Genomic DNA, 21,798 nt, shown 5'->3' with positions numbered 1-21,798 from the left:
ACCCTGGAACAACTGAAAATTTACAGGTCCCTACAAGTATCTCTGAAAACAGCTGTACAAACACCCAAAGTTTGGGACAGTACATTCTCCACATTGGAAGCAGATTTGTACCTTAACAAAGAGTTTAAAACTCAAGTAATTGGCCGGGATCATGAGCAAGCAGCACAAAAAGACAACAAAGTCAAAGCTCCTACATCCAAAGCCTCCAAGAAAAATATGAATCAGTCCCAGGCCTTAGAAGAGCTCAAAAGGGATCTTGAGAAGCAAGTAAGGGGAGTAGAGGAAAAACTGAGTGATGCAAGAAAATCACGAAAAACAAGTCAACAGCTTGCTAAAGGAGACCCAAAAAATAATGAAGAAAATAACACCTTAAAAAATAGCCTAACCCAAATGGCAAAAGAGGTCCAAAAAGCCAATGAGGAGAAAATGCCCTAAAAAGAAAAATTGGCCAAATGGAAAAGGAAGTCCAAAAGCTTACTGAAGAAAATACTTCCTTAAAAATTAGAATAGAGCAATTGGAAGATAGTGACTTTATGAGAAATCACGACACAGTAGAACAAATCCAAAAGAATGAAAAATTAGAAAACAATGTGAAATATCTCATTGGAAAAACAACTGACCTGGAAAATAGATCCAGGAGAGAGAATTTAAAAATTATTGGACTATCTGAAAGCCATGATCAAAAAAAGAGCCTAGACATCATCTTTCAAGAAATTATCAAGGAAAACTGCCCTGATATAGTAGAACCAGAGGGCAAAATAGAAATTGAAAGAATCCACAGATCTCCTCCTGAAAGAGATCCCCAAAGGAAAACTCCTAGGAATATTGTAGCCAAATTCCAGAGTTCCCAGGTCAAGGAGAAAATATTACAAGCTGCCAGAAGGAAACAGTTCAAGTACTGTGGAAACACAATCAGGATAACACAAGATTTAGCAGCTTCTACATTAAAGGACAGCAGGGCATGGAATATAATATTCCGGAGGGCAAAGGAGATAGGATTACAACCAAGAATCACCTACCCAGCAAAACTGAGTATAATCCTTCAGGGGAAAAATGGTCATTCAGTGAAATAGAGGACTTTCAAGCATTCTTGATGAAAAGACCAGAGCTGAATAGAAAATTTGACTTTCAAATACAGGACTCAAGTGGAACATGAAGAGGTAAACAGGAAAGAGAAATCATAAGAGACTTATTAAGATTGAACTGTTTACATTCCTGCATGGAAAGATGATATTTATAACTCATGAGACCTTTGTCAGTATTAGGGTAGAGGAAAAAAATTATATGTATGTATATGTAGATAGATAGATAGAGGGCACAGGGTGAGTTGAAGATTAAGGGGTCATATCTGGAGGATAAAATTAAGGGATGAGAGAGGATTATACTCAGAGAAGAAGAAAGGGAGAGGTAGAATGGGGTAAATTATCTCACAAAAAAAAACAGAAAGAAAAGTCTCTTACAGTGGAGGGGAAAGGGGAAGGTGAGAGGGAATGAGTGAATCTTATTCTCATAGGATTTGGCTTAAGGAGGGAATAACATACACATTCAATTGGTATGGAAATCTGTCTTACCCTACAGAAAATAGGGGGAGAAGGGGACAAGAGAGCAGGGATGATAGAGAGGAGGGCAGATTGGGAAAGGGGTAATCAGAAGTAAATACTTCTGAGGAGGACAGGGTCAAAAGAAAGAATAGAATAAATGGGAGGGCAGGATAGGATTAAGGGAAATAGAGTTAGTTTTTTCACAACATGTCTACTATGGTGTTTTGCATAACTGCACATGTACAACCTATATTGAGTTGCTTGCCTTTTAATGAGGGTGGGTGGGGAGGGAGGAAGAGAGAAAATTTGAAACCTAAAGTTTTAAAAACATATGTTTTAAAAAAATGTTTTCACATGCTACTGGGAAATAAGAAATACAGGAAATGGGATACACAAGTCTATCCTGCCCTACAGGAAAACAGAAGGGGAAGGGGATAAGAGAAGGGGAGAGAGATAGAAGAGAGGGAAGACTAGGGGAAGGGATATTCAGAATGCATGCCATCTTGGGGGGGGAGGGGGGAGATAGGGTGAAAATTTGGAACTCAAAAACTTGTGGAAGTGAATGTTGAAAACTAAAAATAAAAAAATTTATAAAAAAAATATTATTTGTTATATGGTATGGCTCTGTGGAAGGGGGAGAATGGGATCTGGACGAAAATACAACCAGGTGAAAACCAAAATTTCCTCATCTGTAAATAGAGATGATGATATTTACACTACCTACTTTACAACACTGTTGTAAGGAAAGCATTTGGGAAACTTTCTAAAGTGTAAGTAAGTGTGAGTTATTATTATTTCCAGTGTATCATATCATTCCATCAGCTCCAGTCAAATCAGTCAACAGTTCCCCGAAAACCCTATGCACTCTCCCATTTTCATACCCAATTTTATGTTTGAATCCTCTCCAGCCATTTATCTGTCTTATCCTTTCAGGCTCAGCTAGAAACCTAAGTCACATGTCCTTCCTGCCTTCTCCCCTCTCCCACTCCTGATCACCCTGGACACCAGAATAATGCTCAGTTGAGGAGGACTTAAACACAGTGGAAAAGAGAACTGAAGTCAAAAGCTCTGGGATTCATTGTCAGTCTATCACTCAGTCTATCACCTGTGTGACCCCTGCTAAGATCCTTCCATTAACTGAGCTCCAGTTTATTTTTAAAATGATTTCTAAGGCTCCCAGCTGGCTCTAAAATCCTGTTATCCAGTCACCTAGGACTTAACACATTCTATCTTGTATTGTATTTTTCTTTTGTTATTAATAAGACATTTACATAGTTCTTTGAAGTTTGCACAGTTTTACATATATTATCTGATTTGAGCCTCACAACAATGCTGTGTGGAAAGTCCTGCTCTTATGATTATCCACATTTTACAGATGCTGAAACTAGAGGCAAAAAGAGAACAAATGATTTGCTCATGGACCAACAGCTAGTTGGTCAGCGGCTGGATCTGAACCCAGAACTTCTGACTCCACAATGCCAAGTTGACTTTCTTTGTATGTGTCATGTCCTCTTGGGAGCAAGACTATGTGATAGGGCCTCTTCCTATCCCCATTAATCACATTAGTGATCAATTAATTCAGTAAATATTTACTGGGTGCTCTTGAAACTTGCTAGGTGCTGAATTTAATAAGCATGATATAAAATATGTGTAAGACATGGTCCATACTCCAATATCCTGATTTAACTGGTAAGCAAATAAGTTTTACCGATATGACACTTTCAAAGTTTGCAAAGCACTTTCTTTACAATAACCAGGTGACAGCTGAGTTATTATTCCAATTTTACAGATATGGAAACTGAAGTCCTGAAGAGGTGAGTGACTTAAATCCCAGAGGTCTTTTCACCACATCGTGCTGCCTCTTGAAAAGTGAGGTCCACTGAGGTTGATGAGACTAGCCAGCAAGTTAGTGGCAGAGCCCTGTATCAATAGGTTGCTCACTGTCCATAAGTCAATGCACTAAGTTGTTTTCCATGTGACTACAGCTTCCCTGTTTTACTGAAACAGTATGGTATGGTGGAGTGAACAATGGAGAATCAGGGTTCTAGTCCTGACTTAGGGTTCTAGTCCTGACTGGGCCACTGAGTGACTCCGGCCAACTCACTTCTCCCTGTCCCTCAGTTTCCTCTTCTCTAAAACCTCCAAACATAGGTCCTATGCAGCCTTCCTGAGTCTAGAATAAGCTCTGCTGTCCAAGAGCTGCCTGGCTCATCTTCACAGGAGCCTTTCCCTTCTCCCCTCCAAGGATTTCTGTCTTCTTTCAAACCTAAAGGGTGGAAACATTTATAAGAGGTTCAAGCTCAGAGAACTGAAGCAACTGGGACCTTTCCCTACCAAAGTGAGGGCAGTGTGTCTATTCCAGGAGTAGGGAACCTAGCAATCCCAATACAAGGATTAAATTCCTTCTTCCAAACTACCGGCAAGAAAATTCCCTCAGGCCTCCATTTGTCACAACCGTTACTCCCAGCTGTCAACTTGGAAGTCAATTTCAACAACAATGCCAGCTCAGCCCAACTTTCCTCCTCCCACTGGGTAACCAGCATGCATATTAATGACCTCATTAGCCGCCTCCACAGACCCAGCACCTTCTCCTTTTAAGATATATTGCCATGTGAACAAAAAACAAATACAAAAAGACCCAAAACTCAATATTGCAACAAAAGACAGGCCTGCATAGCTCTAATTACCCAGATCATTCAGAAAAACACAAATACCCTTCTTTGGCTTGAATCACCCAAGGAACTGTAGGGGTCCACTTCTTTAGCAGATCTGGGCGTCTCCAGGAAAACTAGAAACCACCCGAGATAGAGAGGCTTTTGTCTCCCAGATGTTCTGGGCTGGTCCATCCCTGGGGTTCCTCCTCTGCCTAGACACTGGATGCTGCTCACTAAGATAACCACACTTTCATTATCACTATCATTACTACCTCCTAAACCCGCTGCAAGCAAAATACGAGCAGAAAACTAAGCGAAGCATGGGATAAGAAGGAACCCTCCCCCGTTTAGCCCTCTGATGCAAAGCATTTCCATTTGAAACATGTTAAGTGCCTACTACGGGCAGAACACAGTGCTAGGAGAGATACGACACCCTCATTCTGCATATACCGAGCAGTCTGAAAGACTGAAGGCTCCCTTAGCAATGAAATGGTCTGGCCTCCCCAACCCCTTCTGCAGTGAGGTAAGAGGTACACCGGGGGGGGGGGTGTCCCTGCGGGTTTGGCCCAAACAGGGGAAGGGGGGGTCCTACAGGGAAAGGAAGTTAACATATAACAGCAGCGAAAACATCGAAGGCTGCCCCGAAGAAATGCACGGGGGCTGCTAGTCTCTTTTCCCCCGCCCCCGATCCCCACAGAACCTCATTTTTCCATCAGGCCTATGTACCTTCCACAGGCAAGCGACCGCTGCAGCCCCAAACGACTGCCAGGAAGCAGGGGAGTTTGTAGCTTCTCTCGCCTAGGAGCTCCAGGGTGCACGACAGGTAGGCCCCCCAAACGCCTCGGGGCTGAAGGGGCAGGCAGGGAGCTCGCGGCAGCTCGGGCAAGCCGGGCGAGTGGAGCGCGCGGGCCGGGATGGAACGCTCCCGGGAAGGCGCGAGCCCCGGGGCTCGGGCGAGGGGCGCGAGCCGAGGAGCTGAGAGAGCTGCAGCGACCGGGCTGGAATCTAGACCCCGAGCCAGCTGGTGCAGAGCTCTAGGGAGATAGAGAAGTGTGCAACCGATGCTGCCTGGCCGCGAGCCTGGTGCCGGAGCTAGAGCGTGGGCGGTACCGCGGAGAGGCTTGGCTGGGTTGGGAACTGTCACATGCGCACAGACCCTCCGTCGGGACAACGGCGGCGGCGCTCTTCTGCCCAGCTTCAAGAACCTCAGCCTCGGGATTGGCTGATCCTCGGGGGAGGGCGGGGTCAATGGGCTCCGGGGCGGAGTCACTCTGCACACACGCCCTCCCCCACCCCCAGCTAGCTAGACTGTGCTCAGAATTCTTCTGGCTCGGTTCCTTCGAACCCCAGAGGCTGTCTCACTAGGTAACGTAAAAGCCACTGGCAGTTTGCTTATGTGATGCAATTTGAATAGGGGTTGGGGTAGGGGGGGAAGAAAGGAAGGTGTAAGTGTAGGAACTTCGGCTATTAAAAATATCACTTCCTGAAGCCTTTCCCAGGCAGTCTGAAATTTCACCATTCACTTCTTGAGAGTTGTAGACTTTTTTCTGTTTTAATAGTTTTAATAGTCTCTCTTACCCCCGTACCTGGAACTTTCTCTTTCTTTGTTTTAAGTCCCGACCAAAATCTCACCTTGTATACAGAAAGCCTTCCCCAATCCCTCTTCATTCAGGTGCTTTCCCTCTTTTAATTATTTCCAATTTATGGTTCGATTTATAAATATTTGTTTGCATGTTGTCTCCCCCATTAGATTGTAAGCTCTTTGAGAGCACATTGTCTTTTACCTCTTTTTGTATCCCCAGCGCTTAGCACGTAGTAGTTGTTAAATATTTATTGAATTGCATTAATAAATGCCCAGGACCACTGGGGAAATTATGCCATGACCCATTATAAGCTTTCTTTACCAAAAGCAGGCCTCAGTAAATTTGTGGACTTGAATTGACTTAGGCCTTTTAGATGTGGGCACTGAAGACTGAGTCCACCATTTTTTTCTGGTGAGCGTGTGGGTTATCAGATGTAAGGTCTTGGAGTGAAAAATCTAAAGGGTATAATAAGACGACCTAGCTCCAGCCAACTTTTCCAGGCTTATTACACATTATTCCCCTCTATATTCTAATCAAAATAGTCTACTTGTATCACTTCAAAGATATTTCATCTGCCATCTATGGGCCTTTGTACCAGCTGTCAGTCCCCCACACCTGGAATGCTTTCCCTCCTGATATTTGATGTTTTGTCATCCCTACCTTCTTTCAAGGCTAAACCTAAGTGCCACCTCTTCTTACCTGAGGCATTTCTGGTCCCTCTGCCCCACCCATCCTTTTGTGTACAGTTTGTAATTACTTGCTAACTGTTTTTCATTTTACCTCAATAGTATATAAACATCTTGAGGTCTAGACTCAGGGGCTGTTTGCTTTTTTATCTTTGCACCTTTACCATCCAGCACATTGCCTAGCAGTACTTAATAAATCAATGTTGAATGAATGAATGGACCACACTTTGAGGAAAATGCTAATTTCTCCTGGCAGGATGATTCTACTAGAGGGACAAAAGCTTGACTGTGCTCACCACAGTATATGAAATACTGATATATGGCCAACTCCAGGTGTTTCCAAAAGCAGGATGCTACAGGGGAGTACTCACTGGTTTGGGGCAGAAATCTCCAAGTGTCCTTTGCCCCACATATCCCCACTTACCCCCTACACCCTGCAGGTTTGCCTAGAATTCTGGCAGAGCGGCTAATTTGGATTTATAAGCCATTCTTTCTCTTCTTTTGGAATTGTGGGACAGAGAAAAAAAAAAGAGTGCCAGGAGAGGAGGAGGGCTGGTTGCCATAGAAGTATCAGAAGGGCTGCAGCCACGAGGTTACTTGTGCCAGCTCTGGATCTAAATTAGTGTGGGTGAATTTTATACTAGTTGTATTGAGGAGAATACCGTGTTTCTGAAATGCATACAGAGTAAAAACATAAGGCAGTGATTAATTTCCCTTATCTTTCCTTTCCTTTCTTTTGAGTCAACTAGTTGGCACAGTGGATTAGTACAGTGCCTGACTGATACATAGTAGACACTTGATAAGTGTTTATGGGTTGATTAAGTGCTGGGCCTGGAGTCAGAAAGACCCCAGTTCAAATCCAACCTCACATACTTTGTAGCTTTGTGACCCTGGGCAAGTCAATCTGTCTGTCTTAGTTTCCTTAACTGTGAAATGGTAATTATAATATCACCTGTCTCCCAGGGTTGTTGTAAAAATCAAATGAGATAAGATTTGCAAAGTGCTTGTGCCCTTCCTCCTTTCTTTTGAGTCTGATGTCTCTCCTTCCCCTCATCTAGCTTATCTTTGTTTCTTAATAATTTGTTCACTCTTTTATATTTAAATATTTATTTTATCTTGCCTGCAAATATGGCAAAGATTTTACCCACTCACATTACTAAACTCTGAATTACTGTTCAAATGCAGTGGTGAGAGGGGCAATTAGGAGGCCTGGAGGGAGAGCAGGAGAGAGGGAGAAAGGGAGGAAGGGGGAGGGAGGGAGGGAGGGAGGGAGGGAGGGAGGGAGAGGAGAGAGAGAGAGAGAGAGAGAGAGAGAGAGAGAGAGAGAGAGAGAGAGAGAGAGAGAGAGAGAGAGAGACATTGAGATTTAAACTAGAGCATTTTGCCAGATCTGTAGGCTGGGCACACAGAGCTAGAAAAGGAAGTTATGGATTTATTTTTACAACTTTCCAGGGCAGAGAATACTTTTACCAAGGTTTCTTTTGAAAAATGAATTAGTAAAGAAAAGAAAAATGATAAATGTTGGAGAAGATGTGGGAAAATTGTAACACTAATGCATTGTTGGTAAAGTTGTAAACTGATCCAACCATTCTGGAGAGCAATTTGGAACTATGTCCAAAGGGCTATAAAATTGTACATACCCTTTGATCCAGCAATACCACTACTAAGTCTGTGTCCAAAGAGATCATAAAAAATGGAAAAGACTGACATGTACAAAAATGTATATAGCAGCTCTTTTTGTGGTGTCAAATAACTAGAAGTTGAGGGAATGCCCATCAGTTGGGGAATGGCTGAACAAGTTGTGGGATATGGATGTAATAGAATACTATTGTTCCATAAGAAATGATGAGCAGGCAGACTTCAGAAAAACCTGGAAAGATTTGCATGAACTGATGCTGAGTGAAGTGAGCAGAACCAGGAGAACATTGTACACAGTAACAGCAACTTTGTGCGATGATCAACTATGATAGACTTAGCTCTTTTTTGTTTCTTCTTGTAGGAGAGAAGGACAGAAAAATTGGAACTCAAAATCTTATGGAAGAAGTGAATGATGAAAGCTAAAAATAAATAAATTTTATTAATTTATTAAGAAAAAAAGAAAATCATGCAATGTTCCAGGCTCTCCTTTCCTGCCACTTGAAATGAATAGCAAAGTGCAATGAGTGAAGTAGCCATTAGAATATCATCACCATCATCTTCTTTTCCTCCTCTTCCTCTTTTATAGAGTGCTTTAGAGTGTATAAAATGCTTTTCCCACAACAACCCTGTGGCAAATACTCTTCTCCCCATTTTAGAGGTAAGGAAATAGGCTCAATGAAATGAAATTACTTGCTGAGGGGTCTACATGGCCAAGAGCAGATGTTTTTAGCTCAAACATAGACTCTTCTGATTTTAGATACTGCCAACTTGCTAAGGCTTGACTTATTTTGTTGCCTGGTGCCTTATTTCAGAAACCAAATGCTTTTTGCTGATATTTCCTATGTAACCCAGGTTTGTGCTTTGTAATTAAATTGTAAGCTCCTTGAAGGGTAGGGACTTTTTTTTTTGCTTCTTTTTGTATTCCTAGCACTTAACACAGTGGCACATAGTAATCTTTTAATAAATATTTATTGAATTGAAATTAACCCTACCTGCTAGTCAAATGTTTTTTTCCAAAATGGGCTGATGTTGCTCTGATATCATTCTAACAGTGGTGATGTTGATATACCCTGAGCTAATGAGTGTCCAGGCAGAGGTCAGTCACATATACTCCCCCCAGCCTTTTTATAGACTGAGGTACTCCTCCCCTTCTCTCATCACTCTCTTGGAACCTCCCTTTGAAGAGTGCCTGGGAAAATGATGGATGTCTGCCTCAATATTGGTAGAGTCACTTGCTGCCTTGTCACTGCTCAATAGCAGACTCATTTTTCTTTTTTTTCCCCCACTTAATAGTATTTTATTTTTCTTCATTACATGTAAAGGTAGTTTTCAACATTCACTTTTATAAGATTTTGAGTTCCAAATTTTTTTCTCCCTCCCTTCCACACTCCCTAAAACAGCAAGTAACGTGATATAGGTTATACGTGTACAATCATATTAAACATATTTTCACATTAGTCATGTTGTGAAAGAAGAATCAGAACAAAAGGGAAAAACCACAAGAAAGGAAAAAAAAATGAGGATAGTAGGCTTCAATTTGCATTTCAAACTCCATAGTTCTTTTTTTGGATGTGGATATAGTATTTTCCATCATGAGTCTTTTGGAGCTGTCTTAGATCCTTGCATTGCTGAGAAGAGCTAAGTCTATCAAAGTTAGTCATCACATTAATGTTGCTGTTACTGTGTACAGTGTTTTCCTGGTTCTGCTCACTTCACTCAGCATCAGTATATTTAAGTCTTTCCAGGTTTTTCTGAGGCTGCCTGCTCATCATTTCTTATAGCACAATAGTATTCCATTACATTCATATACCACAACTTGTTCAGTCATTCCCCAACTGATGGGCATCCCCTCAATTTCCAATTCTTGGCTACCACAAAAAGAGCTGCCATCAATATTTTTTTACATGTGGGGCCTTTTCCATTTTTTTATGATCTCTTTGGGATATAAACCTAGAAGTGCTATTTCTGGGTCAAAGGGTAGGCACAGGTTTATAGCCATTTGGGCATAGTTCCAAATTGCTCTCCAGAATGGTTGGATCAGTTCACAACTCCTCCAACAATATTGAATGATTTTATGGCAGGAGCCCAAGGTTCCATCCCAACTTTGTAGCTGGCTGGCTGTGTGGTCCTCAGCAGGTTTCCTTGGCCTCTCTATATCTTAGCTCCCTCATCTATAAAGTAGAGAGGAGGAGAGAACATTAACAATAAATGTAATAAGCTGAAGGAGGAGCAGAAAATGGCTTCTAGGAAGCAGTGTGGAAAATCCTCAGAGGGCAACATGACAATTTGGGTAAAGGCAAGTTATAATCAAATCATACGCACAAATCCCTGGGGCTTATGATCACTACTTCAGACCCTGTATTAAAACTAACTAGATCTTGATTGGAAGATGGAGTTTAACACACTGCTAAGGAGGATGGCTTCATAGTGGAACTCGTTTTTCCACAAAGACCACTGACTTCTTAAGGCGAAAGAATGAGAGGCACTAACCTAAGGGAAGTCTTCAAAAAGACAGGTAACCCGTGTCTTTTTGTTTGGAAAATCTTATTTTTGTTATATCTATTTTGTTTTATAATGAAAGGAGGAAAAGAGAGAAAAAGTTCTTTCATTCCTACTGGATGAGGAGGGACTACTGCCCATGTTCTCTATTTTCTTTTTTAAATTGTGACAAAGTGGGGCAGTTAGGTGGCTCAGTGGATAGAACACTAGCCCTAAAGTCAGGAGGACCCAAGTTCAAATCTAGCCTCAGACACTTGACACTTACTAGCTGAGTGACCTTGGACAAGTCACTTAACCCCAATTGCCTAAAAAAAAAAACAAACCCAAAATAAATTGTGACAAAGTATTGGCGTAATTTATTGTTATTTTTTAAAGTTACATTAACAAGCATTTAAGGCAACTAGGTGGCACAGTGAATACAGGGTCTGGAGCCACTTTATTTTTTTTTTTTTACATTTTAATTTTTTTTTCTTTTTGGTGAGGCAGTCGGGGTTAAATGACTTGCCCAGGGTCACACAGCTGGTAAGCGTCAATGTCAAGTGTCTGAAGCTGGATTTGAACTCAGGTGCTCCTGACTTCAGGGCTGGTGCTCTATCACTGCGCCACCTAGCTGCCCCAAGCCACTTGTATTTTTGAGTTCTAATTTGGCCTCACACATTTACTAGCCGTGTAACCCTGGGCAAGTCATTTAACACTGCTTCCTCAGTTTCGTCAACTGTAAAATGAGCTGGAGAGGGAAATGGCAAACCACTCCATTATCTTTGCCAAGAAAAACTCAAATGAAGTCGAAGGAAGAGTCAGGACTAAAACAACAAAACAAACATTTTCTCTCCTATCCACTTGGGGGGAGGGGGAAGGGTAGGAAAACAAAACAAAATCTTTGCAATAAATATGTGTAGTTAAACAAAACAACTCCAAGGACATTTAGATGGTGCAGTGGGTAAAGCTCTGGCCTTGGAGTCAGGAGGACCTGAGTTCAAATGTGGCCTCAGACACTTGACACTTACTAGCTGTGTGACCTTGGGCAAGTCACTTAACCTCATTGCCTCACCAGAAAACAAACAAAAAAAACCAACTCCCCAAAGCGCTGACACGTCATTATTTTTCCTTAGGGATCTAGGGGTAGCTGAGGGGTTGGGGTGCTATAACTATAATGTATGCACTATATGTGGGCCAAATCCAGCCTCTGCCCGTTTTGTATGGGGAGCTAAGAATGGTTTTTAAAATAAAGTTTTATTATATTTAAAACAATAAAGACAATTTTTAGCTCAGAGGCTGGACCAAAAAAGGCTGCAGCCCTGATTTGACCCTCTGGCAATACTCTGCTGACCCCTGCTATAGATCATGAGCCCCAACCAGTGTGTTTCCTACCATGATCATTAATTATTCAGACAATTAGCTTCTAGAAAGGAGTATTTATTAAGATGGTAGGGTAAGAGCAGCTGGTACAAAACAGCTCTCCTCTCTGCCAATGACTTGTGACACATTTTTCCAACAATACCTACAGAATCTAAGAGAAGATTGGACTCAAGCTTAGAGGGCTCCTATGACAAAAGGGTAACTTATAGCTCCCAGAAATCCTTTCGTCCAGATTCTCAAAGTGTACCCCTCAGGTATGGAATCACTTTTCTGCTGAGCTCTTTGTAGAGTCATGAATCTGCTTTCCTCAGCAAATCTACTCTGTCCTTGGCTTCCAATCCAGACACTGTGGACATCTATTCTGGGAACACTGCTAGGATTCTGGGGAAAAAAGTCCAAATCCTCTGGACTGTTAGAAGTTCATGAGGCTCTTCTTGCCAAGGAGGTATGGGAGAAGAGACCAAGGCCTTGCCTGTGGCCCAGGGTTCTGCTCTTCCTCCCCCATTGATTTCTTCTCAGGGGGTTAGCTGGAACATTTTCTCTTCTCTGTTGCATGCCCTCAACTTTCTGATTCCATCTCACTTAATACAGACCCCAGAGGGCATGACCAAGTCCCTCAGCCAATCTTCCAATCAGAACAGACTCTTTGTCACATGTAGTGAAGTATCCATTTGTTCATAACAAATCAGCAATCATGATGAGTTCTTGCTTGATAAAAATATCAGGGCTTAGCATCTTGTCATCATAATAACTAACATTTATGTAGGCTTTAAGATTGACAAAGTGCATTACATACATTATCTCATCTGATCCTCACAGTAATCCTATCAGGTGGGATAACTTGACTTATTTCTTCAGTTAACCTGAACCCTTATGTATTCTTCTCCTGGTTCTGCTTTCTTCACCCCACATCAGTTCCTATAAGTCTTCCTATATTTCCCCAAATTCCTTATAGTTGTCATTTCTTAGAGTGCAATAATATACCAAAGTTTGTTCAGACGTTCCTAATTGATGGGTGCCAACTTTGTTCTCAGTGAAGATTTTGTGTACATGAGACTTTTCTGTCTTAACCTCTTTAGGCATATGCCTAGTAGTAGGATCAAACGGTATGAACAATTTAATACTTTTTCTCAAATAATTCTGAGGTTTTTTTAGAACAGTTAGTGTCCCAGTCACCCCACAGATCCTCCAAAATAGCCTTTGAATCTTTTATCATATCTATCAATATGATGGATATGAGGGGATACTTCAGAGTTCTTTGCATTTCACAATTATGCACAAACCAGTGCATAATAAGTTAATTGAGTTGAAATGTTCACCCCAAAGCTTTTTAACTTTATGTTATGATAAAATTGTCTATTTCATGTCTTGCGCTCTTCCCTAACCTTCATTTGATTATGAATTTTCTCACAACCATAGATCTGAAAGACACGTCCTGTCTTCCTCTAAGACTTTTATGATGATCTTTGATATCTGGGTCACCTTACCCTTTTGGTGGAAGTAAATAAGCTGTCCTAAACCTATTTTCTGCCAAACTGCTTCCCAATTTTCTTTTTTTTTCAACTTTAAAAAAAATTATAGTATTTTGTTTTTCCCAATTATATGCAAAAACAATTTTAACCTTTGTTTTTTTTACAGTTTTGAGTTGCAAATTCTTTCCCTCCCTCACTTTCCCTCTGTCCCCTTATCGAGAAGGCAAGCAATTTGATATAGGTTATACATGTGCAGTCATGCAAAACATTTCCATATTAGTCATCTTGCAAAAGAAAATGCAGACAAAAAGCTCCAAGAAAAATTAAAAAGTAAAAAAAAACCACCATCATGCTTCAGTTTGCATTTAGATTTTTATCAGTTCTTTCTCTGGAGGTAGATACCATTTTTCATCATAGATCCTTCAGAATTGTCTTGAATCTTTGTATTGATGAGAGTAGCTAAGTCATTCATAGTTGATCATCATGCAGTATTGCTGTTACTATATACAAAGTTCTCCTGGTCCTGCTCCCTTCACTTTACATCAGTTCACATAAATCTTGGCAGGTTTTTCTGAAATTAGCCTGCTCATCATTTCTTATAGCACAGTAATATTCCATTATAATTATATACTACAACTTGTTCCACTATTCCCCAATTTCCAGTTCTTTGCCACCACAAAAAGGGCTGCTAGAAATATTTTTTTTTTGTATGTGTAGGTCTTTTTTCTTTTTCTTTGATCTCTTTGGAATACAGACCTAGTAGTGCTGTTGCTGGGTCAAAGGATGGGCACAGTTTTATAGCCTTTTAGGCATAGGTCCAAATTGCTCTCCAGAATGGTTCACAACTCCACCAACAGTGCATTAGTGTCTCAGTTTTCCCACATCCCCTCCAATATTTGTCATTTTCCTTTTCTGTCATATTAGCCAATCTGATAGGTGTGAGGTGGTACCTCAGAATTGTTTAAATTTGTATTTCTCTAATCAGTAGTGACTTGGAGCATTTTTTCGTATGACTATAGATAGCTTTGATTTCTTCATATGAAAACTGCCTATTCATATCCTTGGACCATTCATCATTTGGGGAATGACTTGTAGTCTTACAATTTTGATTCACTTCTCTATGTATTTGAGAGATGAGGCCTTTATCAGAGAAACTTGCTGTAAAATTTTTTCACAGTTTTGGTCACTGTGTATTTCCTTCCATCCTATTTTCCCCATTTATCTTACTGTCTCTATTGCTTCTTCTTGTCCTTCCTCAAAAGTGTTTTGCTTCTGGCTACCTTCTCCCCCAGTCTCTGCCCTCACTTCTATCAGCTCCTCCTTCCCTCCCCACCCCAGTCCCTTTCCCTTTCTACTTTCCTGTAGGGTAAGATAGATTTCTATATCAAACTGAGTGTGTATGTTATTCCCTCTTTGAGCCAATTCTGATGAAAGTAATATTTAAGAGTCCCGCCCCCCATCTCCACCGTAAAAGCTCTTTCACACCTTTTTTAATGTGAGATAATTTACTCCATTCTACCTCAATGTTCAGCTTTCTCCCAGTGCATTCTTCTTTCTTACCCCTTAATTTTTTTAAGGTGTTATCCCATTATATTCAACTCACACCTGTGTCCTCTATCCATGTATACTCCTTCTAACTGTCCTAATAAAGATGAAATTCTTAGGAGATACAAGTATCATATTCCCATGTAGGAATGTAAACAGTTTAACCTTATTGAATCCCTTATGATTTCTCTTTCCTGTTTGCCTTTTTCTGCTTCTCTTGAGTCTTGTATTTGATAATCATATTTTCTGTTCAGCTTTGGTCTTTTCATTAGGAATACTTGAAAGTCCTTTTATCATTTATTTTATTATTTATTTCCTTTAATATTTCTTTTCCCCCCTGGAGGATTATACTCAGTTTTGCTGGGTGGACAATTCTTGGTTGAAATCCTAGCTCCTTTACCATCCTATCATGTTCCCAAGCCCACTAATTCTTTAATAAAATGCTGAATCTTGTGTTATTCTGACTCTGACTCCACCAGTTTTAAATTGTTTCTTTTTGGCTGCTTGCAGTATTTTCTCCTCGACTTGGAAGTTGTAGAATTTAGCTATAATATTCCTGGGAGTTTTCATTTTAGGATCTCTTTGAGGAGGTGATTGATAGATTCTGGTTCAAGAATAATAGGGAGGTTTTCCTTGAAAATTTTTTGCAAGATGATGTCTATGCTTTTTTTTTAAATCATGGCTTTCAGGTAGTCCAATAATTCTTAAATTTATCTTCTCAATCTATTTTCCAGGTCAGTTGTTTTTCCAATATTTTACATTTTCTTCTATTTTGTCATTCTTTGATTTTGTTGCATTGTTTTTTGATGTTTCATGGAATCATTAGCTTCCACTTGCTCAATTCTACTTTTTGTTTTGTTTTGTTTTTTGGTTATGCAATGGGGTTAAGTGACTTGCCCAGGGTCACACAGCTAGTTAAGTGTTATGTGTCTGAGGTCACATTTGAACTCAGGTCCTCCTGAATCCAGGGCCAGTGCTTCATTGTCTGTGGTACCTTTTTTTTTAACCTTAAAAAAATTTTTTTTTATCAGTTCCAAATTGTCTCCATCCCCTTATTGCCTTCCCCATCTAATGAGAAGGTAAAAATAACAAAACCTATTATAGTGGTGCAAAACATATTTAGTTATTAGCCATGTCTGTGCTCTAATTTCCCAGCAGTTCTTTTTGAATATGGACTTCTTTGTCTGGTAATTTGTTTTCCTGAGTTAATCAGTTAATTGATTGAGTTACTCCTGGGTCTTGCCTATTGTCTGTTATACTTACCTATTTTTCTATGACCACTGTAGGTTTTTGAACAAATGTGAAATGTGGAAGAAACAACTTAGGAAACTCACTCTGATTTATAATTAGAATTAATTTACTAATTTATTCTAATAAATTAGTATTATTAATCTAATAAGTTAGAAGTGATAAGAGTAGGGATATTAGTTAGACTAGTTGTAATATTTTAGACATCATGTAGATAAAGCCTTAGGCTGGTAGGGCCTGTCCCAGGGTGGTAATACCCTAAGGGAGGTAGGGATGAAAGATCTAGGAGACATACAAAAGTAAGGAAATGTCTATATTTTGCAGCTGCCTGGATGGAGCAGATTGCACTGTATAGGGCCTACTAAAGTGCAGTTATGTAGATTTATCATTGGTGGTCAAAACACAACAAACCAGGTCAATTTAGAGCTCCCCCAAGACTGTAGATGGCCCAGAGCCAGAAGGAAGATGATAATTAGTTTAGTATAAACTGGAAAAGGCAAGACATAGGAGGTAGGAGGAGGATATGGCAGAAGTGTGAGTGGTAATTATGTTTAGGACCCTAAGAAGGGTGAAGGAGGTAGAGGATTAAATAGCATAATCTAATAGCATGTGGAATTAGCACCATTCCTAAAAGGTGTTAGGCAAATCACTTTGTGGTTGTGCTCCTTCCCACCCCCTCCCCTAACTCTGCAACCTGACAGTATCAAAATTTTGTTTTGGTTGGGGGTGAAAAGTCTTTAGAACCTGATTTTTTTTAAAGGTAATTGGGGTGAATTGACTTGCCCAGGGTCACACAGCTAGTAAGTGTCAAGTGTTTGTCTGAGGTTGGATTTGAACTCAGTCCTCCTGACTTCAGGGGTGATCCACTGCACCACCTAGCTGCCCCCTACAACCAGATTTTTTTTGGTGACATTTTTGCGTGTAACATATTCACACGAATCTTTCTAAGCAATAGCTAGTACTGGAGAACTTCAGCTGGTGGCTGCCTCTGACAGAGGGGCTGGGCCTGGGCTCAGGAAAACATGACTTTAAATCCATCCTGAGACACCAGCTGTGTCCATTTATCTCCCATTCAAAGCCAGGCCACCATGCACTAGACATGCTGGTAGGAGTCAACTCCCTTCTCTGCTTTATGTCCCAAGAACTCTGATCCCCAGATCTCACCCCAACCTGGACTGTTGAGGAGTGTCCATGTCGACCTCCTTGAACCTTAAAGCCTTAACTTTGATTTTTCCAGGAACTTGCTTTTTAAAATCAACTTATGTTCAGGGTTTTTTGTACTTGTTACTTTTGCATGGGGCAGGGCTGAATTGGAAATCGTGTGTCTCTGCAGCCTCACCCATGGAAAGTCATAAAATCCTGCCTGCTGGTTGGTTATAAATACAGCAGTACTACAGCTTTGATCCAGACAATTGTGGGCTTCAGAAATGTTTGTGGAGCAGATGAGATAATTTTCACATTTTCTGGGCCAGATGTTCCTATGGCTTTCTGTCCAAACAGCAAAGTGACCAAATCAAGCAGCTCACCAAGCTGCTTTCTCTGAAAGTTAGCAACACGTGGCATTTTTACCCTCAGGCATTCTTTTCAGAAAAAGATCCTTCCAGTGAAGGGGCATGCATGAATGTCAGATTTTTGAAGCCACCCCATCTTGGAATAGGCTGGGAGACATTCTCCACCCTACTTCCCCTTAGAGATGAACAGAAATAGGCAGGTCCTCACCTGTACCAGACCAGCAACTGACAGCTGGCCTTTAGGGCATCCAGATATTGCTGCTTGAAAATTTCCTGACGCAAGCAAATTCAGTTCTAATACATGGGGCATTGCTGGGTCCGCCGGTCTCTCTTCTCACTTACAGGTATGGGTTTAAAACTAGGGTTCTCAACCCAGAGTATGTGAACTTGTTTATCTAATATTTCATAGTTATATTTAGATATAACTGGTTTCCTTGGTAACTGTATTTTATGCATTTAGAAACTTTCTTGTGACAAGAGGTAGATAGGCTTCAGTCGATTGCCTAAGGGGTCCAGGGCACAAAAAAAAGATTAAGAACCCCAGGAAACTAGTCTAGGTTTTGGAAACTTGGGGAACCCTGCCTTTGGGTGTCTGGGCTTCCTGACCATCTTTGCAAACTCTGGGGCACGTGGCCTTGCCCGTGCAAGACCCAGATGTTACAGGCGTGTCTCTTGCAAACAAGGCTCGGGAAGGCCACAGATCCACGTGGAGATTGTGTTTGTGCTTGTCTGTCAATGGGGTCAAGCCCACGGAACCTCCCATACGGAAATCCCACTCTCTGGTCTCTTCGCTTAGGGAAGCAAGGCGAAGGGGGCCTATAGGAGGCGGGATTCGCCCCTCCTGTGCCTTCCCTGCCCACCCTGGAGGGGTAGGGGAGTGAGGCCACGTGGCTGCCTTCTGCACGTGGCGGCGCCGTCTCCGGAGTCCCGGGCTGCTCCGCCTGGATTAGGGTTTCGGAGGTGTTCAGGGCGCAGGCGCGAGGGACCAAGGGAGGGGTTGCCGGAAGCCTTCTCTGTGTTTGCCTCCCACGTGGCTCCTCCGTCATTCGCGCCGGCAGTGAAGCAGCAGTGCCATCTGCTGGCCACAGCGAAGTTAGCGTGCTCGCGAAGAAACGAAAAAACATTTGAGATTAAATCTGTCTGCACGTACACACACCTTCTTCGTACTAACATATTTAATTTAATTTCCTTTAGTGATTTGCGGCTATTGTGCCCGCGGGTTCTAAAGCAGCGTTTAAAAATGAACCGAGATAACCGCTCTGGAGCAAAGCTGTACACAGCCTGCAGGGGCTTCTTCCGGGTTCTCCCTTTCTGGTTCAGGGCAAAGAGGAAGCAGCTCAACGATCCGCGGATCTACGACTGCTTGCCAGGGGGCGGGGGTTGGAGTGTCGTCATCTTCATATAGCTGGGAGGCGGCCTTGGTGAGCGGCGGTAGCGTGGCCGAGTGGTCTAAGGCGCTGGATTTAGGCTCCAGTCATTTCGATGGCGTGGGTTCGAATCCCACCGCTGCCACAACCGGAGTTTTTCCTCCTCACTATTTTTCTTAGCAGCTTCCTCACAACTCCCTTAATCTCCAATTCTCCAATCGCAATGTTTGTTTTAGAGATTGTGCGGTTCCATTGTGCACATCTCCGGCCTGGCCCCACGCTGACCTCTATGCTGCCGCCGACTGTAACTCTGGCCTTCAAGGCTCACCTGTATGGCCTTGGAGCAAGTAAGGGATGACAGGTGAAGAGGGCTAGGTGACTTGGGTGCTGGCATCCCTAGGCACAAAGTAATTCCTCCAGAAGCAGCTCTTGGACCCCACTTTTTCTGTTGTTTAGAGGCTCTGACTGGAGATGCTCAGACACTGAGCACGTGGGGACCAGGACCAGGACACAACTTCTAGTGTTAAATAAGTGTCAATGGAAAGAGGGCGGAGATGGGAAGAGGCCAGTGGGTTTTTGTTTTTTGTTTTTTGTTTTTTGTTTTGCAAAGCAGTTAGAGCTAAAAGGTCATCAAGCCTAACTCTCTTATTAGTCTAAGAAGTCATTATTTGCCTGAGGTCACAGGTGGAAATTCTATGACTTAAACACTGATTTATCAAGTAGGGCTCCTGTGGGCTGGTTCTAAAGTTTTAGGTCTTTTTGGGGTCACCCAAACACAATGACTGAACTGACCCAATGGTTAAGGGCTATGATAACAAGAACTAAGAAATGACACCTGTGTTGTGTGTTGTCTGGGGTAAGGGGGTTGGGGGTGGAGAGCAAACCATCTACTTAGCATCATCACCTTCTCCAACCTCTTCATTTTATAGAGGACTGTCTAATCAAAGTTCTTGGAGCTAACCTGGATGAAATAACTCTGTTTTAGAGTTCTAGATAAATGTGACTTATAATAAACTGAGGTTAGCATCTCTGACTTCCCTGATCTTTTGATAATCATTTTGGGTTCTATGAAATTCAATTCACATCAGCAAGGGTTTATTTTTGGCTTGTTTGTCCAAAACACTGTTTCACGGTACTGGGGAAATAATGATAGATAAGATACAGACCCTGTTCTCAAGGAGCTTGCAGTGTATGGGAGAGGATACAGATATCCATATTACAAGAGAGAGTAGTGGAGGGGGGTGGAGTTCAAGCAGTTACTATGAGAAATTTGAAGTAGAGAATACTACCTGGGAAAAGGTTTGGGGAGGCTTCATGAGGAGGGCCTTGATGAAAGGGAGGGAGTTCAGTTGACAACTCCTAGAAGACAAGAACTTTGTTTTTGGCTTTTTGTCTTCCTGAGAACCAAGGACAGTACATTGCCCAGAATAGGCTCTTACTAAATGTTTGTTGATGTATGAATGGATGTAACAGGCTTTTGGAGATGGATCTTGGCAGACAGAGGAGGTCTTCAGAACCTAGTTGTCTGAGCTTTGGGGAAAGTTGTAGTCTAGTAGTTTAGTAGTCTTCTTACTACTCTAGGAGCTTTGAGCTGATTATGGATGTAAGCAGTTGTCTTCTGGGAATTTGGACTGGCCGGCTTTAGGTGCTGAGAGAGAGAGAGAGAGAGAGAGAGAGAGAGAGAGAGAGAGAGAGAGAGAGAGAGAGAGAGAGAGAGAGAGAAGAGAGAATGAGAAAGAGAATGAGAGCAAGAATGGTGTTGTGATGGAGGAGTGGGAATGGAGGCTGGACTGGAGGACTTCAGACTGCGCTTGTGAAGTGTTTCTGCTCCATTTGGCCACTGCCTCTACCTGATGAGGACCCTAATGAGGAGGGTGGCTGGAAAGGACTGAATCTGGCTAAAACAATCCTGGAGAATAGACGTGGCTTTGGCAGGCATCTGAAGGTAAGGATAAGTAGGGTAGAGCCAGTCAAGACATGTCAACAAGCATTTATTAAACTCCTACCATACACTAGCCATTTTGCTAAGTATTGTGGATGCAAAGAAAGGGAAAAAAAAAACTCAGTCCTTGTCATGGAGCTCTCCATCTAATGGGAGAGACAACATGCATATAACCATGTATGAACAATATTTATATTATATTGTTATGTGTTATATATAGTATATGTTATATTACATATATTATATATAAAATACCATATATTATATTGTTGTATATTGTTAATATGTATTTTATCTATGTACATAAATATAATAAATTATACATAAACACATACATATTAAATATATAAACACATCTACATTATAGAGATATAGCTATATTTATGCATATATATGTATATATGTATAGATACACATGTACATGTGTATGTGCATATTATATATATGCATATACACACATGTGTATATACACATACACATAATATGTATGCAGAGAGAGAGACACGCATATAACAAATTGGAGATAATCCCAAAGGAAAATTTCTGGCATTAAGGGGGATACAGAAAGGCTTCTTGCAGAAGGTGGGATTTTTTAGTTGAGACTTGGAGAAAGCCAGGAGGCAGAAATGAGCCAGGCCTAGATCAGAGGAGGCAGACAAGACAGGCAACTACTGTTAAACTCCTCAGGTATAGAGAGATCTGGTGCCAGCCTCTGATCCTTCGACACCCTTGTTTTTCAAAGTGCTTCTGAAC

The 21,798-nt window shown here is 41.5% G+C and overlaps 1 protein-coding gene and 1 non-coding gene across 4 annotated transcripts in view; one reads left to right on the top strand and one right to left on the bottom strand.

The window, feature by feature from the left end:
- Positions 1 to 5,351, bottom strand: part of EEF2K (eukaryotic elongation factor 2 kinase) — an 87,808-nt gene extending 82,457 nt beyond the window's left edge. Inside the window, exon 1 of one of the 3 annotated variants that reach the window (XM_020965329.2) lies at positions 4,922 to 5,351. The gene's annotated coding sequence lies outside the window, so the exon portion shown is untranslated. The remainder of the gene's footprint in view (positions 1 to 4,921) is intronic. The other 2 variants (XM_020965328.2, XM_020965327.2) reach the window with 2 other exon arrangements.
- A 13,815-nt stretch (positions 5,352 to 19,166) lies between these two features.
- On the top strand, positions 19,167 to 19,248 carry TRNAL-UAG (transfer RNA leucine (anticodon UAG)). The gene has a single exon. It is a non-coding gene; the product is annotated as a tRNA-Leu (tRNA).
- The last annotated feature ends 2,550 nt before the right edge of the window (positions 19,249 to 21,798 follow it).

Source organism: Phascolarctos cinereus, unplaced genomic scaffold, assembly GCF_003287225.1.
Source record: "Phascolarctos cinereus isolate Bilbo 61053 unplaced genomic scaffold, phaCin_HiC Scaffold_4;HRSCAF=312, whole genome shotgun sequence".
Lineage (NCBI taxonomy): Eukaryota > Metazoa > Chordata > Mammalia > Diprotodontia > Phascolarctidae > Phascolarctos > Phascolarctos cinereus.
This window is presented reverse-complemented; position numbering and strand designations above follow the sequence as displayed.